This window comes from Pipistrellus hanaki, assembly GCF_964339955.1.
Source record: "Pipistrellus hanaki genome assembly, chromosome: 18".
Lineage (NCBI taxonomy): Eukaryota > Metazoa > Chordata > Mammalia > Chiroptera > Vespertilionidae > Pipistrellus > Pipistrellus hanaki.
The window spans coordinates 8,598,897-8,617,530 of NC_140520.1; the positions used below are offsets into that span (position 1 = coordinate 8,598,897).

At 40.9% G+C, this 18,634-nt stretch overlaps 2 protein-coding genes across 2 annotated transcripts in view; both read right to left on the bottom strand.

The window, feature by feature from the left end:
* Positions 1–18,634, bottom strand: part of LOC311612826 (protein S100-A12-like) — a 266,221-nt gene that overhangs the window by 131,704 nt on the left and 115,883 nt on the right. The window lies entirely within an intron of this gene.
* Positions 1–18,634, bottom strand: part of SPAG17 (sperm associated antigen 17) — a gene marked incomplete at its 5' end in the record, with an annotated part of 126,495 nt that overhangs the window by 87,048 nt on the left and 20,813 nt on the right. The gene's annotated exons all lie outside the window — the stretch shown is intronic.

The following is an 18,634-nucleotide window of genomic DNA, read 5'->3' on the forward strand; positions in this document are numbered from 1 at the left end:
TTAAATGTACTCAGAGCACAACAAAACATCCACACAGAAAGGTATTTTGCTGGCTACACAAGTTTTCCTCTTAAAAAGTTCATGATTTTTCTCTGGTTCAGCTAAAACTGCCTGTTGAGAGCTGTGTTTGAAACCAAAACCTGGTGTGGCATCAACATGACAGTGACATCCTGCTGTGAAATGGGGAGGTTCATGATGAGGAGTGTGACTGGAATAGCTGGGCACCATGTTCCTGTGACATAAGAACATGGAGTGAGGGAAATGGTAGTGCAAGGCAGCGCTGAGGAGGGATGGGAGGGGGGGTGTCCTCTGGCTAGAACAGCCCAGGGCAGCCCTGAGGGGGCAGATTCCATGCCCTGACACTCTCGGAGGAAGGCGGGCACCTCCTGGGCACCTGGCTCCTTCAGCAATGGCAGGCTCTGAGCATGTTGTCCTCCCCAAGGGACATTCAGAGGAGCTGTGATTCCCACGCATGTCTTTTCTCTCTGGGCTCCCTCCCCACAAAGGGATGGCATGTGGATCCTTGGGTTAAGGAATGAAAATGAAAGTCTCTGCTGATTTCCAGACTTGAGACTGAAAATGTTTATGGTATTTAGGTCATCCCAGGAGAGTCAGAAAAGCAAATTAATTTCCATTGAAAATTCTTTCTTCTCACACTCCATAAGTCACAATTACACCCAATCAGGAGCTAGTAGTTTAGTCTCAGATGAAAAGCAAATCCTTAGAGGACCTTTGTTTTGAAGCAAAAGTCTTTGAGGAAAGAAAACAAAAGAACTGCAGAAGAGACAGAACTGAAGAGGAAATATACTTTTCACATAACACTTCAGAAAGACTTCCCCTCCTTTGTCTTGTATTAATTGAAATAATCAAACCTTCAACCTCCAGCATTGTAAGGGTCACTTGTTCAGGATCTCATCAATGTATATGTGCGTACCAGTGTTCCTTTGTATATCGTCATGTGTGTACCTATGTGTTTGACTGTCCGCATGTGTGCGTGCGTGTGTGCGTGTCTGTGTGTGTACTAGGAATCAAACTGACAAGGGCTTTAGATGTTGGGAAGGTGTAGGCTACAAGAGAAAATGGGAGCAGTGAGCTGGTCAGGAGTGGGGAATAATTGTGGACAAAAATCCAGGCTTTTAGAATTTGGCAGAAAAACAATCTTAAGTGGGAAAAAAAAAAAAAAAAAACCTTGGTGTTCATTAAACCAAAAAACCAAATAAATTAGCCTGGTATGAGTCAGAAACTTAAAAAAAAAGGAGTCTTATGGGCAAATGATGCTCATTAAAATGGAGAAGAACTGTTGCCAGGCAAGGCCTGTATGTGTCTCCTGGACCTACTCAGGCCCGGCCGAGGGGCCTGCCAGGGCTGGGTGGAGGGCAGGCTGGGCTTCCGGAGGTGTTCTAGACTGGAGAGAGGGCTGTAGGAGAAAATTTAGCTCAGAGAGTGCAGTGGAGGCTGCGCTGAATGGAGATCCTAGTTTGAGGTAGATGTCCTTTTCCTCTTAAAAAGTTTATGATTTTGAGCACACTAAGAAATAAAAATATTTCCCTCTTTATTACTTACTTGGCTCAAAGTCTGAGGCCATATTTACTATCTAATGATCTAATCCAACAAAAATAGAGCAAATGAGCCAAATTCTTTCCTTGCCTGGGTGTCAGGCCCACCCACAGACACTAGTGCCCTCCTTTCCCTTCTTCCATCCCCCTCCCGGTGGTCCCTCCCCAAATTAGCAGTAAGCACAGCATCTGCCTGGGCAAACACTTAAAATTGCCCCACAGATTAGAAACCCAATGGGTATATGTGTACAAGTGTGTATATGTATAAACATATATGCATGCATGCATGTGTATATGTATATGGGATGCATGTTTAATCCAGGTGAGTTCTGAGGAAGAGTGAAGACTTTGGATGTGCAGTTCTCTTGTCTGGAACAGGTCTTGGGAAAGAGGTGATGGAGGAGGAAATATGTAGGTGTGTGGGGCAGAGAAGGGAGGGGTGATGGAGAGCAATGGGCTGAAAGAAGACTTTCTCTCCAGAAGCTCCAAAAAGCCACCAGTTCTCCTAAAATAATTTGTTTTCAGGGTCCTCCATGGAGTGTGTCCATAGTGTTTTCACAGTAGTTGTATTAATGCGCAAAATATGAGTTCATATTTAACCCATTATTCTTAGGTCCCATGACTTAGGGTTGGTTTAGACACAGAAACACCTCAGTAAACAGGATCAGAATCCATAACTTTAACTAAGTCCAGAATAGCACAGGGCTGAGCAAAAAGTGTTTTGACACACACATGTGTGACATGTACACATACCCACATATGTGCTCAAGTTTCTGTGTACATCTATGCACAAAATATGTGTGTTTATGTGTGTAGCTGCCTTTGTTATAATTATTAAAAGATAGTATCTAAAAACAGCATCAAAACTGACCTTGTGGATATTGAAGAATTAATAATAAGAGAACACTACTAACATTTTTGATCAATACCTTAAAGAAATTCTGCTATTTATCATTTCTCCCTAATTATCCTCAAAGAACACAAGGTATTATGTTCATCATTAAACACCTGTTAGACTAAACCTGTATAATTTATTCACCAAAGTAGAGTGGGTAACTATATGTGCCATCTTTCAAGTTTGTTATTCAGGTAGCATCATTATTAATTTGTGCTATTATATGTTATATCTGCCCATAATATTAAAAAACCAGAGGAACTATGTTGCCCTGATATGTGTTACAACATTTTCAATGTTTAGAATGAAGAATCTGAATCAGATGAGCCTGATCATGCACATTTGAGGAAAAGGCCAGATTTGCCAATGACTGAGAAGGATCACTGACATAGAAGTGCCTCACATGGGAGGATGCATGCTGGGAACTTGAGCACATGTGGTACAGGGACAATGAAGAGGCTCTGGAGCCATGGCTACCTGTGCACAGCATCATACAGAAGTGAGGCTGGTTTATGTTCCAACCCTCGAAAATGCCACTGGGAGCCTGGGCATGTTGCTACTCCCTTTCAACCTCAGCTTTGCCACCTACGGCAAGGTTTCTTAACAGCAGCACATTGACATTTTGAACAGGACATTCTCTGTTTGTAGGAGGTCATCCTGCACATCTCAGGATGTTTAGCGCACCACTGGCTTCTACAGCTCTGACCATCAACGCTATCGCCAGACATTAACAAATGTTCCCTGCGACAGAATCATCCCTGGTTGAGAACCACTGATCTACAGAAAGAAAACACGAACACTGCTGATCTCATAAGACTGCCTTGAGAATGGAATGAAACAACACACAAAAGACCTTGGGTGGTGAGTAACATACACACAGTAAACCCTCACTGAAATGAGCTCTTACTGTTACTAGCCTCACACCCAAGACAGAGATGGAGGAGAGAGAAAAGGAATGGAGCAAAGGGCACCTGGACAGATAAGACTGTGTGGCCTGAATGTATTATCAGCTGGGGAGACCATGGCTTCTCCTTTCACTAGACTCTCTGTACTCAAACAAGGACAATTGGGACCCCCTTGGGGAAAGCAGAGAGAAAAGGAGAAGCGCAGGAACGTATTTTGTGGTGGCGCACCGTGAAATGGGAAGAGTAGAGAAGGAGGCAGCTTGCTCTTAACATCTTCTGAACCGAGATGGAGGAATTGTGTGCAGAGTGTTCTGCAGTTCACAGCCTTCTCTTCTGTTCCCTCCACTCTAGTCCCTCCTTCATTCCTTCTGCATTTACTGAGTGCCAACTATATTGCAGTATTTGCATTGCTTGATCCTTTACACGTCTAGTCTATGCAACTCACATTCTCTAAGCAAAGAATAATTTCTAACAAGGCATAATTGGGAAAACAGCTGGGAGGGGAAGGTAGCAGTGAGGGAAGGCAATGGAAACCAAAAAAGAGGGGGGGGGGGATGGGAATGACGGAAACATGTTTCCTCACTTTACGCAGAGGAAAAGAAAATAATCAAGCAACGTTCAGCTGTCTGTACATAAATGTAAAGGTGGCTGAAGATACAGGCTCCATACAGATCATACTGTCTGCCTAAGGCCAATGGAACGTTATGCAAGTGCTCAGGCTGCAGCTTGGTGAGAAGTTTGTAATGATGATGAATTTCCCGAGCAGGTGACTCCTAGATCATTTTCAGCTGTCCATAATTAAACTGGTATCCATCTCTCGACAATGTCAAGGCTGTAAAATAACTCCAGTCATTGGACCTCTTACATCTGTGCTGAAATGAAATAATATTTGGCAGTAATAAGGAGTCACCGAAACTAAATAAACAGCCCCTTTCAAGACTACATAAAAGTTGGTAACGTAATAGCATTTGACAGGGATTAAGACCTCTTTGGGGCTGTAAGGAAGTTTCAGAAGCAACAATAATAAATACAGGGCAGGTAGAACAGATCTGTGTTTTAACAGACATGTGTAATTTGAAATGTGATGGATTTCCCATGGGAGATGAGCATTTTGAGCATCTAACATGCGTATGTCAAAAAGCACAGGCTTCTACTTGAGACACATTTGTTGGGATTATTCTTCCAAAGAAGGAAAAAGCTAAGCTTCTCTTGTTAACTAAGTAGTGTGTTAATTTTTTGTATACCAGAGAAATGCATAAAGGCACATAGAGCTGATTGTTATAACCTATGAAAGAATCCTACATAATAAAAGGCTAATATGGAAGTTGACCGAATAGCGGAACATCTGGTCACTATGATACGTACTGACCACCAGGCGGCAGGTGCTCAATGCAGGAGCTTCCCCCTGGTGGTCAGTGCACTCCCATAGGAGTAGCGCTACTCAGCCAAAAGCCAGGCTCACGGCTGGAAAGCACAGTGGCAGTAGTGGCAGCACTAACGATGTCCAAATGTCCCAGAGAGCTCCCAGACTGTGAGAGGATGCAGGCTGAGCTAAGGGACCTCTCCATCCCCACCTCAATCCCCAGTGCATGAATTTCATGCACCGGACCTCTAGTTACCTAGAAAGGTTAGAGGTATTTTAGCTTTAGATGTGTATTGATGAGCAACACTGAACTCTTACCCTGGCAGTCTTTATCCTTACAATCTTCTTCTAGATCAGATCTTTTCCTTAGTCCCTCGATGTTCTCACCTGTCTGAAGTCATTCTTAGTCCTTGTAGCTTGTAGTGAACGCTACAACTGAACAATCTGATAATTTTTCAAATTTTTCCAAAGGGATTTAACTCTCTCATATTGGAATTACTTGTGTACACAGGTTGTCTCCTTCAGGAGCTGGGAAGTTCAGGTCTTATTTGCTTGAAAGTGTTCTCAAATGTTTGTAGCCACAGCTATCAAGCTCTGGGAGTAGACTGCAGGTAGGAGTAGGTTCTCAGGACACACAATGCTTACAGAGCACACACTATGTGCCAGATGAGGATTGTTCCAACAATTGCACTTTCAGCTGTCTGTACATAAATGTAAAGGAGGCTGAAAATAATGTCAGGATTGCATTTTAGACATTCTAGCTCCTTTAACTCTCACCTTCCTTTTGAGATGGGTACTCTTTATTACTCCAAAACTGAGGTCTGGCGATCACACAGCAAGTAAGTAAAACAGATGGGATTTGAACTTAGGCTATCTGCTTCCAGGTCCTGCTCCCCATCACCATATTCTGTTGCCTTACTATATGCCTTTTGACCCCTTAGCTGATGCTACTAGATTCCCATCTAGCACCTCCACTCCTCTCCAGTCTCTATTCCCAATCCTCCTCTTCTTCTTCACTGAAGGAATGGAGTGTTTTTTTAGCTCAAATTTTTATGTTTAAATATCCTTGGTATGCTTACTCATTTTATCCTTACTTGGTGCCTCAACTCTAAATAGCTGAACTTCTTTTTTCCTGAGACCTGGTGAGGACCTGAGACTCACTTCCAATAGCTCCGACAGGTGGCAGAATATGCTACCCCCAAATATGAGGGGCAGTTGACACTGGAGATATAACCAAGGGTGAGGCCACCAGCAGCTTGAAGGACATATGACAGGAATCTGGATTTCACTTTGAAAGTAACAGGATACAGAGAGTGTAGAGCAGGTGAGAGACATCAGCTGCACAGAGGTCTCATTGAGATTCTTGGCATGTTATTTATCTTCAGTGACTGTTCATCGGCAGCAAAAACTCAGGCTTTATTCGATGTCTTGGTGACCCACGGCAAACCTCAAACCCCGAATGAGTGTTTCAGAGCTTACACTCTGTTCCTTTCCCCTCCAGCTTGTTTGCCATTTGCTCATCGCTCTAGAAGCATGTGTGGTCAGGGAGGTTTTCCAATTTGCCCAGCAGCTGCAGACAAAGAAGTGGGCATGCAGGCAGCACCACTGACAGGGTCCCTTGATGGCAGTTTCCTGCCTGTCCATCCAGCCCCCAGAACAGTGCCCAGTACAAGTGCTCCAAAATGAAAGAAACAATGAATGAAGGGTGAACTCTGGGAGATGTGAGAAGGGGTGAGAGCAGGCAGAGCCACAGTCCAGTCTGGTGGATGGCGAGGGGGATGCAGAGTACAGGTGGCGAGTTCATCCTGGCGGAGGACGGACCTTTTTTTGCCCTGGGAGCAGCACGTGGACAGGTAGGGCTGTGTTTCTCCAAGCGCAGGCTCAGTAACCACTTCTACCTGCTAGCCTGATTGATGCCTAACTGCTCCCCTGCTGGCCTGATGCCCCCAATTGCCCTGGATGCTTGCTTACCGTGTGTTGCTGGACTCCCTGAAGATGCCCTGACCCCATCACTGTGGCTGAGATCTGGAACTGGTATTTTTAATGAGCTCTCCAGGTGACTGAGGTGTGCCACTTTGAGAGCCACTGACTCAAGGAGCCAAGAAGAGGTTAGAATTGGAAGGGCTCACACCTAAGAAGAGCCTTCTGCATCAACCCTCCCCAGACTTCCTTATCTGAGATCACTCTTCCGGGTCCCACTGCCGAGGTCTCACTGACATTTCCATCGAGGCCCCTCCTGCAGGCTAATAGGATGTGCCCTCATTAGCAGTCTTGCACGTGCGCCCTTCATCTGCAGTCCACCTTGAGTCTGTGCAGGGCTGATGATGGCTTCTTCCTTTCTGTATCGCCTCACAGCACGTGAAATCTGTTTGAAATCACTTAAAGCAAATATCCCCATTCTGAATTTAGACAATAAAGGATCTCCTCCCATTATCAGGAGAAATCTAAAAACAAAATTACCTATTCATTTAACTTTAATAAATTCCATACTCAAAAAAATCTAATAAAAATATCCAATAAAATCTGATTAAAATCTAATAGCCAATAAAAATCTGATTAAATATCTAACCTTATAATTTTTTATGTTTTTAATTGATTTTTTAGAGAGAGTGGAAGGGAGAAAAAGAAACATTGAATAGCTGCCTCCACATGCACCCTGACCGGGTGATTGAGCCGAAACCTTGGCATGTGCTCTGACCAGGAATCGAACTGGTGACGTTTTGGTGCACAGGATGACACCCAACCAACTGAGCCACACTGGCCAGGGCCCAGCCTTACAATTTTTGCTTATCAAATTGACTAAGATAAAAACACACAGTTGAAGCAGATGTGGTTAAATTAGAAGTATTTGAAGGGATGCAAACTGGCACAACTTTTCCCGAATGCATTTTGACATTGTGTCAAGAGTTTTATAAAGATTTATATACTTTGACTTAGTAATTTCACTTCTTGAAAATTTTCATGAGGAAACAATCAGGGTTATAACTATTAGTAAACAGTCTAAATTTAGCAAAGGGGGGATTGGTTAAATGAATTACTAAATAGAGACATGCTTTCTATTATATAGACACTGAATATGGATTTAGAAATAGGCCAATATCATATATAAAAATGATATGATAGAAAGCATATATTACATAATTCCCATTTTTTAGAAAGAAGAATACATTTCTGAGTGGTGGAATGTTTTACAGATACTTTTTAAGTAGCCACCAGTATATGGGCTATGCTCTTTCTATATTTTCCAAATTTTAAAAAAATTAACATGTATTATTTTTATAGTAAATCAGCTTATAAATTATATGCACAATAGAAATGCTACACAGCAATGAACTGTTTTTAACAGTACCACCCCCGCTTCCCCAGAGAATTCTTCCTGCGCACAAATTCTAACAGCTCCACCTCTCACATTACTCCCAGCTGTGCATTCCTCAGTGGCTCCCCTACCCACAGGACCAAACTGCTCACTCTTTAGCAAAGCATACTGAGACCTCTATGACCTGACCTTGACACACCTGTCCAGCCTCACTGCTGGCTGCTCCTCCCACTTTCCTGCACTTGAGGATACCACTGCTGAGACTTCCTTGGTACACTGTGCCATCTTATGTCTGTCTGATTTTTCATGTACTGAGTCCTTTGCTTAGAATTCCTCCTCCTTCATTACTTCCTAGATTCCCCATTCCACCTTCAAGCCAATATCCTAAAACTTTTCCCTAAAAATTTCAGAAAGCTTCAAGCATTGCTCTATGTCCTCGCTGCACTTTTTAAAAATTCTTTGTTATCCTATCCTATACTAACAGAATTACTCATTTCCGTATCTGTTTTCCAGGTTGAAGACTGGAATTAAAAAAAAGAAGTCAGCACACAAATCGTGCAGACCTTCACAAACACTGAGCAGGTGTCACTTATAAGGGCAAAGCGATGGCAGGTAACATCAGCCACCCTCCTCCCACTAAGCCAGTGGGTTCAGAGGCTGGGAAAGCAAAGCGCTAGTTCACTAACTTAAGAAGTGACTGGTGCCACAGAAAGTGCTGAATGTGCCCAAAAGACTAGTATGTATAGGACAGGATTCATTCATTCTTTTAGCCATTTCACAAAATTACTCTGTCCCCGCTGTGTGCTAAAGTCAATGGCTTTGGTCTTCAATGCAGCCCGACACACATACGGGACTAGCCACCAGGATGGGGAAAATATTAGAACTCCTCATTATGTTTATTCTTATTTTGTCCTTTTATGTTTTTACTTTTGAGGATGTTCTATAATATTGGTAATTTGTTTCCATTCCTGTACATTTTTATCTCTCTGTATACACACACAACATACATTGAATAAATGCTCAATTATTTTTTTAGCTGATGGGAAATGTGACCAAAATAGCTTGGAATTGCTAGCCTAGAGCACAGGATCCTTAGGGAATGAATAACACATGCCTCTCCTGCTCATGCCACTCACTGGGAAGTACGGGAGGCAGACACAAACTAACCACTATGATATAACACAGCAAGATGAATCTGCCTAAGGAATTCCCAGAATATTTCATAAAAGAAAATGGCATTTGAACAGGGCTATTTGGCTGATAAAACATCTAAGTCTAAATTTTACATAATCCTATTCAACTTGGTGCATTGTGCACTTGGGAAGAAAAAGATAGAAGTGAATTAGAGCTGCAATGGCTAAGAAGGAATGAGCTAGAGTTACTACAAAACCATGGCTCATCCAAATGGCTGAAGGAACAGAGGTGTATGTGTGTGTTCAGTTTTGGAGCAAGTCGATGAGCTTGGATATAGATGTTCTGGGCAATCTCTTCCTAATGCCACATCAGGTCTAGCCCCACTTCCTACTACTCAAAACACTCCTAGCTCCCAAGGCCTACTAGCGAACATTGTACCTTAATTTCTGCCATTTCTACTCCCCCCCCTTTTTTTTTTTGCCCGAAGAATGACTGATAAAACCAAACTCAAATTTCCCAGGGCAATGTGTGCCTAGAAGCTGGTATTTGGAACAGTTCTTCCAGAAACTTTAAGACAAAGGAAAACACCTCAGTAACACCACTGGAGAAAACTCCTGGGACTGTGCTCTTTAGTTTAAATAGTTTAGATAACTTGCTATGCAGGTTAAACTCAATTGTTAGACACTTGTCTATAGAGACTGTGTCTCCAAGAGCATGGCCTTGACTTTGGAGTCAGAATTCCTGGGTTCTAACGTGGGCTCTGCCATGATTAGCTGCGGGTGGTGGGTAAGCAGTTGACCTCTTTGAGACTCTGCTCATTTGCCACATGAGAATAGTAAGAGGGAAGTCAGCCTCACCAGGGGATCAGATCTGACATTGTGTGTGAAACTATTTTGTGTTCCTACAAACATCTTCCAAACATACGTTGTTATTATTCTTGTTTTGTTTACAGGTCCCAGCAAAGAGTACTGTGTGAGATGTCTGTCATGTTCCATAAACTATTGATTCAAAACCAGCCTGGCTGCCAGGCTGAATGGGTATGGAAGGGGCTTAGTTTCAACACCCATGGTTGTGCAGAATTGCATCATTACCTTAAGCCTTGGCCCTTGCTAACCCTTCACCCTTACGGACACGACTTCAAGGGCCAGTTTTTATCTCTGAGAAGTAGATTTGAGCTGAGAGGATAGGAGACGCGATGGGTTAACATTCCGCAAAAGGAAGTTTCATTTCGTTTCACTTAGACCAGGGTTTTATGGACACTGTGCCTGAACTCAATAGGCTGGTGCGGGGGCTATTTTTGGACAGGCAGGACTTCCAGCACCTCTTAAATCACATCACACAGCTATTGCCGGTTCCGCCTACACACAGGGCGGGCCTGCATACATAAAACAGGACACCAGCCGGGGCTGAGACCAAAAACTCCTTTCCCCAGCTGATGACTAATACTTGTCTCTGCTTTCAGAAAGAAAGGGAAAGCACCATACCCAAGCCTTACCAATCCAGTACCTTTTCCTTTGCCTGCTCCAAAACCGGGGGAAAGTGTGTGTGTGTGTGTGTGTGTGTGTGTGTGTGTGTGTGTGTGTGTTCCTCCAATGGTTGAGAAATCTGAAATGAACTTCTATGGGAAACCTCTGACAATGCTCTATAGATGGTTTTACTCAGGGAATTGAAACAAGTTGGCAGAGAGAAGAATTTTTTCTGGATAATTCAAAGCAGACATTTTACTGGAGGAAAAGCAAATCAGAAATTTGCTGTCATCCTTGAAATTTTATTAGTTACAAAAAGTAATATATTTGTCCCTTGAACCGCATTCAGATAGGATCCATCCTTCCTCCCGCCCCCTCTCCCCCGCCCCTCAATCATATTCCTAAAATGAATCTTTGAGAATGCGAGGAGGCAAGACTAGCTTCTCCTATAGGACACAGAGCCCAGCGGCAATGCCTGTAACTCACATGTCATAGGCTCTGCCCTGCTTCCCTGCAGTTCCAGAGATAAATGGAAGGTGACATTATAAGACTTGAAGTAACTAAAATAATTAGGTGTTCCCTCTGGTAAATATAATCTAATTAAACATTTCCTGATGAGTGAGCCAAAATGAGTTTGTCTTTTTCATAAATATTATTGATAAATTAGGAAATAACAGACTTGTTAGTTTTGGAGTTTGGTGTGGCACAGGACACTATGCAGAGCATCCTGCTGACCTCCCTCACGTGTAACCCAAATAAGTATGAAGCTGAAATATGAAAATTTAAAGGAAGGGGTCTATTGAACAATTTAACTTTTTCTGGGTAAGAATTTTCGTAAGATTGGTTTCCTGTGAGTCAAACTCCTAAATTTATCTATGTTTATATATTTCTTCAATCAATATAGGGACCATATTTCAGTTAATTTACATTATCATGCTACTAAGGTTTGAGGGTTTTTGTTTTTGCAAATGATGCTTGTGAAACAGAAGAATGGATACATTTTAGTACATAAAGCTCTATCTGAGATTCGCCCATTCAAATTAATATTCACTAAGTACTCAACATGTATAGTAGTTCTCCAATAAATATAAATGGATTTTTCTCTAATAGTCCATTCTCCCAGCTTTAGTTGAATATTTCTTCTTCCTTTCCTTTGCAACCAAAGATTGAGGAGTTAGAATTTCAGAAATAGAGGTCACATTAAAAACACAGAAAAGCATGAAAATTGTTACCACATTTTAATTTCAGCTATACTCTCTCTCCCTTAAGGAGACAAGGCCTCCCCAATCTCTGTTGCATCTTTGGCTGTTTTGGTGAGTGTTCTGCCCCTCCCATTCTCCTCTTTCCAACCTACCCTTGTCTGGGGACCATTACCCTTTTGGCTGAACGTTGTGAACAATAAGTGAGGTCAGCCATAGGGCTCAATGAAGAATAGACTCAATTATAACCAGGCATTAAATATACAACTTCTATATCAGACTTGCTACAAGGTATTAAAATGTCATACAATGGCATAAAGCAAACTTGTTGTTTATAAAATTTTTGACTACAAGCTCTAGAGGGCAGAGACCCCCAGGTTCAACTCAATCTTGTGCCTATTATCCAGCACGTGAAAAGAAACTTGGTGAAATATCTGCTGAGTGGGGAGCATGCTGGGATGAGTATCTGCTTTGTCTCTGAGCCCAGTGTTAGGTGAGCAACTGAACAAGGGAAATGCAATTGGAAGATTAACACAGAGTAGGTTTAGAGGATTCTCATGCATTGGTTTTCTGTCTCTCAAGGTTCAGGCTATTCTTTTAAATCTTATTTTCAATAAATGTTCAATATAGCCAGTATTTTGCAGACCAGCTGTAAACAGGATGAGCTTGATAAAACCCAGTCCAATAAGTATAGCCAACTGAACTCAACCTGCAATTGAGCAAATAGTGGTCAATCAGGGAGGCAGAGATTTGGATGTGAATCCCTTTACTTTGGATATGAATCCCTACCTTGCATAGCCATGAGTTATTTTAAAATAGCACATCCTTCAGTTCGGTAACATTTTCACTCAGTTTCTTAAGCCAGAACTTTAGAGTCACTCCTGATACCTTCTTCTCTCTCACTCCTCACATCTCACATCAGTATCTTTTTCCTAAATATATTTTGAATCTGCCTGCTCTCTCTCTCTCTCCAAATGGATACTCCCATGACCTCCTAACTGGTCTCCTCACTTCCATGTCTAACTCCTGCTCTCATCCCAATTTATTCTTCATCCAACAGCAAAGAAAATATAACACACACACACACACACACACACACACACACACACACACACAACTCAGCTTGTGTCCCTCTCCTCTTTAAAAGCCTTATGTCTTCCTATTTCCTATGAAGTAAAAGTTCAAACTTTTTTCTTAACAAAGACCTACCAGTTCCTATAGATCTGGCCTCAGCCCTCCTCTCTCTTCTCACTCTCTCTCTCTCTGTTCTGGGCACAGTGGGCTTTTTCATTTTTTTAAGAACAAATCTTCCCCTTCCTGCCTCGGATTCTCTGCACATGCTGTTTCCTCTGTCTGAATATGTTCCCTACTCTTTAGCTGGCTCTATTTTTTTTTATCAGTTTATCTCCAATGCATTTCCCCCCTGTGATTCCGACTTAACAACAATTATCTCAATTCCCGGTTTTATATATTTTTTTTCATATTTAATTTTTGCTTCAAGCCTGCCTTCCTCATTCAAATGTAAATTCTCTGAAAGCAAGGAATCTGTTTTATTCACCAAGATAAACTGAACCATAGATTTGGTGTATAATAGGCACTCAAATATTTGTGGGATATATACAAATAAAGCATTTCCTAAACCTTAGTGATTATCACTTGATGATTTAGCCAAAGTTGTATAACACCCATACTACAAACCTAATATTTTTCTTTAAACTGATTGCAAACCAAGTTTTATTTTATTTTATTTTTTAAATCTTTATTGTTGTAAGTTAAAAAAGTTGTGGAGACTGGTTGTGGAGACTATATTAACAATGTGAATATATTTAGCACTACTAACTATACACTTAGAAATACTTAAGATGGTAAATTTTATGCATGTATTTTTTTTCCACAATAAAAATTAGCAATAAAAATACCCTAGTCATAGATGTTTTTAGTTCTTCCCATGCTTCCATGAAAAACTCCAACGTTCACCATGACTCAGTAGAATTTTAAAAATACTGTTATTATTTCAATATTATTTAATTACTAATATTATTATTAATTATAGGTAAACTTAATTGGGCATTTACTCTATGCCAGGTCTTAGGCTAAGTATTTTATATTTATTATCTCATTTAATCATGACTACAGCTTCATGAGGTAGGTACCATCAACAATGCTGACTTTACAAAGAGCAAACTGACAGAGAATGGAATTATGTAACGTGTCGGAGATTCCATGGCGAGGTAGTAGTCAAGGATTAGAACTCAGGCAGTCTGCTTTGGGTCAGTGCATCTCACCGCCAGCTTCTAACCTAATGGCTGCTATTCATTAGCTGAGCCTTGCTCCATTTCTGTCTCTGCTTTTTGAAAACAGAGCTCCAAGTTTCAGATCTGAGAGGCAAACGTTTGAGCTCTGGGCCCTGGGAGCCCATTCCTAAAGCAACAGAGCCCTGACCTTCTGCCCCTCAGTTATGAGCCTGGACTTCGACCTCCTCTGCCGGGCTGCTCTGTCCTCCTCCTTCCATGGAGGCTCAGGGCATTGACACACTGGACTGCTCTTTTCCCCTTCTTGAAAAGTTCATTCGGTCGCCATCCTTGCTAACTAACCCTTTCTGTTTCTGCCCCTTTGATTTCTCATCTTCCCCTCTTTGGGTGAGAAATGCTCCCAAAGCCCAGATTTTGGCTCAATAACCCTCGGCTGTTTTTACAGTCCCAACGTAGTACTTCTTTGTAATCGCTCAATATTCCTAAATTTTGTTCCAAGTCATTATTTTACATTTATACATATCAGATTGTATTAATTGGTTCCAGCTTTAAAAATGTTCCTGCAGAGGTTATTTTCTGCTATTTTGATAGTGGTTTCTAATCCTGGAGCACCAAGGCCCTGATGTGGGCCATGTTCTGCAAGCATCCCTGAAGGGCTAGCGTGGAACGAGAAAGATATACAGATCCCGGGCCTCGCTGTACCCTTTGAAGATTAGACCGGCCATAATAGCTTCAAAGAATTTCAACAAGTTCCTAAGACATGACCTTCCCTTTCCGAAAACCACGTTGGCCAGGCTTGCCTTAATCAAGCTGTGCTTTTCTAAGCATCCTTTTACTTGATCTCCTGCAGCAGTTTTTAATACTCTCCCCACAAGTGAAGTTAAACTAACTGGCCTGTAATTTCCTGGTGTGTCCCTAAGCTCTATGAAATAACGGCATTAGGTTGGCTACCTTCCAATTCTTCCTGAATTTTGTTTTGTTTTGTTTTAAAACGCAGGATTGAAAAGGCCGGAGAAATGCTTCCTGTCTCCCGTTCCCTTCATTTCTTCCATGACATACTGCTCCTTCTGTTCCCAGTAGATCTGCCATTTTAATAACTTCAAACCTCTTAAATGTTTTCACATATTATTTGTTCCTATCTCTGAAGCATGGGTTTCCCATTTTTCATTTTGACAAGGGCCACCCTCCAAAAAAATAAGGGCTTGAAATTTTATTGAGTGGACTGTTAATTTGAGGCACTGTTTAAGAAATAAGTTTTATATTAGGAATCTGGAAAAGGGTGCCAACCAGATTACAATGGATTCTGTACTCTTACTTGTGTGTTATTATGTATACATGTTGGGGAAAGAGCTGAGAAACATGTCTATATACCCATGAAGAGGGATCAAATATGGAATTATCACAAAGGGGGATACTAATTCAATATAATAGCAAAGTATCTTAAAAATGTGGTGAAACTAATTAGATCTGATGATGTAAAATTTGCATCCTATATTTTAACTGCATATGATCCATTATTCTCAAATCTAGTAACAGAAAAATCTTTCCATATTTAAGATCTCCCAGTAGAAAGAGCCATAGAAATATCTTAATCAAAATCTATCAGTGAAAACGTAAGGTTTTATTTTTTTATTGATAGATATAAAGAAGAAAATTATTATTTGCATATTTGTAAAATTGCATTATATAATTAATCTTTAGGATTATCCAAGTCCATTATTGTACAAAATTGACTTTTTTTTTTAAACAAGTGAGCCACCAACTAGGGCATAAAAATCTTTATTTTTATAAACCATTTTTGTTTCAGCAGGCTTTTAGTTTATTGTTTCTGTGGTAACCTAATTTATCTTTTCTGAATAATTCACAGACAAGCACAAAAACCACAGTCCATGTGTGGTTGGAGGCCTTCCAGGTAGGGAGGTGCAATGAACACCATCATGAAATGAAGGACACCACTGAGTGGAACCTAAAACTTTTAAGAAAGTTATCTTTGATTTCAGATAAGTGGGACAAATAAGTCCCTGCCCAGCTAGTAGTTTTTTCTTTCTTTCGAATTTATCAGAAAATCCAAATTCTTCAGTTTTATAATTAGTAGACTTTCTACCTTCTCTTAAAATTAAGATATTTATATTTTCTTTTAGAATTGTGATATGGATTAATTTGGATAATATATTTAAAAGATAAAGATTATCAGGACCCCTTTCCTTGTCCTGCCAATACTACTTTCTCCACAAAACTCTCCCAATCCTAGCTAATAGCAATCTCATTTTCCTTGGAATGTCCATAACACTTCATCTGTTCCTCATGGACTTGACTATTTTCTGCACTGGGTTATTCACTCATTTAACAAACATTTGTTGAATACCTACTATGTGTCAGACTTATATTTTTTCCTTTTATTTCTTTTTAACTAGTTCTTAAGCTTCTGAGGTCAGAATCTTTATAATATTCATATTCCATCTTCCATTATCCAGATAGTGTTCGACACTAGTGCTTGAATAAGATTATACTTGTTTCATATTTGGTACAATACCACTGTTGGGTAAAACTGGTTACTATATAATGCAAGCGATCTGTATTCATTTTCATAGGTGTCCACATCCTCAAAAAGGGTTACATGCTAGAAGTTGTAGTTATGGCCGAAACCGGTTTGGCTCAGCGGTAGAGCATAGGTCTGCGGACTGAAAGGTCCCCGGTTCGATTCCGGTCAAGGGCATGTACATTGGTTGCGGGCACATCCCCAGTGGGGGGTGTGCAAGAGGCAGCTGGTCGATGTTTCTCTCTCATCGACGTTTCTAGCTCTCTATCTCTCTCCCTTCCTCTCTGTAAAAAAAATCAATAAAATATATATTTTTTTAAAAAGTTGTAGTTATGTATAATGCCAGTGCATGAGGTCATCAATGTCTTCATCAATGTTAAATAATAATATAAATAAATAGCTAACAATCCTGAGACTAGAAAAGGTTATTCTCTTCCATTCCCACGAGTCCCTGAAGTAGCTCTTGCAAGACCAAAACACAATTGCCAAAAAGGAAAGGTGAATGAACAAATGGGCCAAAGTTATTACGCATGACTCTGTGGAATTACATTAGCCCAGATGTAGGCAGGTTTTCAAAAAACTGTGATTTATAAATAAAGACTCTCAGATATACAATATCATGGCTAGTTGCAATTCTAAAGTTCCAGGGGAACTTATACAATTTCAGAAATGAGGCGGTGTGTACACAACACCAACCCATCCAAACGAAAGCTTGAGCACATCATTCAGGAATGCGGACTGTGCTAGCCCAGACAGTCCAAGTCGTTATTGGAAATATGTAATGTGGTTCTGACACTATTTTACTACTTGTGGATGAACTGTACCATAATGAAGTTTCACTTTAATTTGCTGCTCCTCCTAATTTGACCACAAGCTAGGAAACCAGAAAGCCAAATTGGTTGGAACTGTGTTTAAAGTAAGGACGACTAGGCTCTGATGTAAGGCCAATGAGAATATCTTACAAGTAGAGTAAATGGAATAAAAGTGCATGGCTTTATAATATCTATTTTGAGGTCTCATTAAAAAAATGCTGGTCTAAAAGGAAACAACACTATGAAATTCCCATGCAACCTAAGCAATTTCGGTAGAGTAGCTTTTCTTTCCCATTGCGGTTTCCTTTGAGAAAGAAAAGATAAGACTCCCTACACTGGCTCCTGAATACTTCACTTGTAGCAAGGCAACCACTTGCTACAGACCATGAGTGCGGAGGGACTGAGATGGAAAGGGGCCCCCTCTTCTCCACTTGTGCGTTCTGCCCTTGGCTGACCTGACCGAGAGCCTGAATTTGTTTTTGTTCTTTATCCATTTTTTTTTTGCGATAGTCATTGATATCAATGCTCATCTGCTGCGCCCAACATCCGGTCTCTGCGGTGCTGCTCACCTGGCTTCCCTTCTCTTCTGCAACCATTCACAACAGAGTATGTGAAAGAGTAGGGATGGCTGATTGCCCAAAAGCTCCACTAGAGGAATGTGGTAGAGCCAGTGTAAAATGGATCTCCCTGAGTGAAGCATACACATCCAAGAGTCATGGCGTATATTGGTGAGAAATAGATTTTCAAATGAACTCTGATTTATGACACTGTGTGATCCCAGTCAAATGGCTGTTCAGATTAGACTTCAAAACTGGCCTGTATTATCCTTGATCTCAGGCTCAAAAACTGGACATGGGTTTTTATAGCTATTTCAGAAGAAAATTTCCAATAATTTAAGTCTAGGTATCACCTAATGTCCCAACTAGAGCACACATACTCAGAACATCATAACAGTAAGTATGTTATTTAACTCCAACAGCACAGAGCTTTCCCATGACAATGCAGCAAGAGTCAATGCTATAAAATCCACAGTATTGTCAATCACATATAAACCCAATGAAACTTGTTCAGATAGCCCTCAGGCAATGCTACAGAGGTCTTTATGAAATCATCCAAGACATGAGACACATAAAAACTTTACTAGTCATCACTGAAATAAAGTGCAAACAAGTTTGTCTTATAAAGATCCAAAAATCT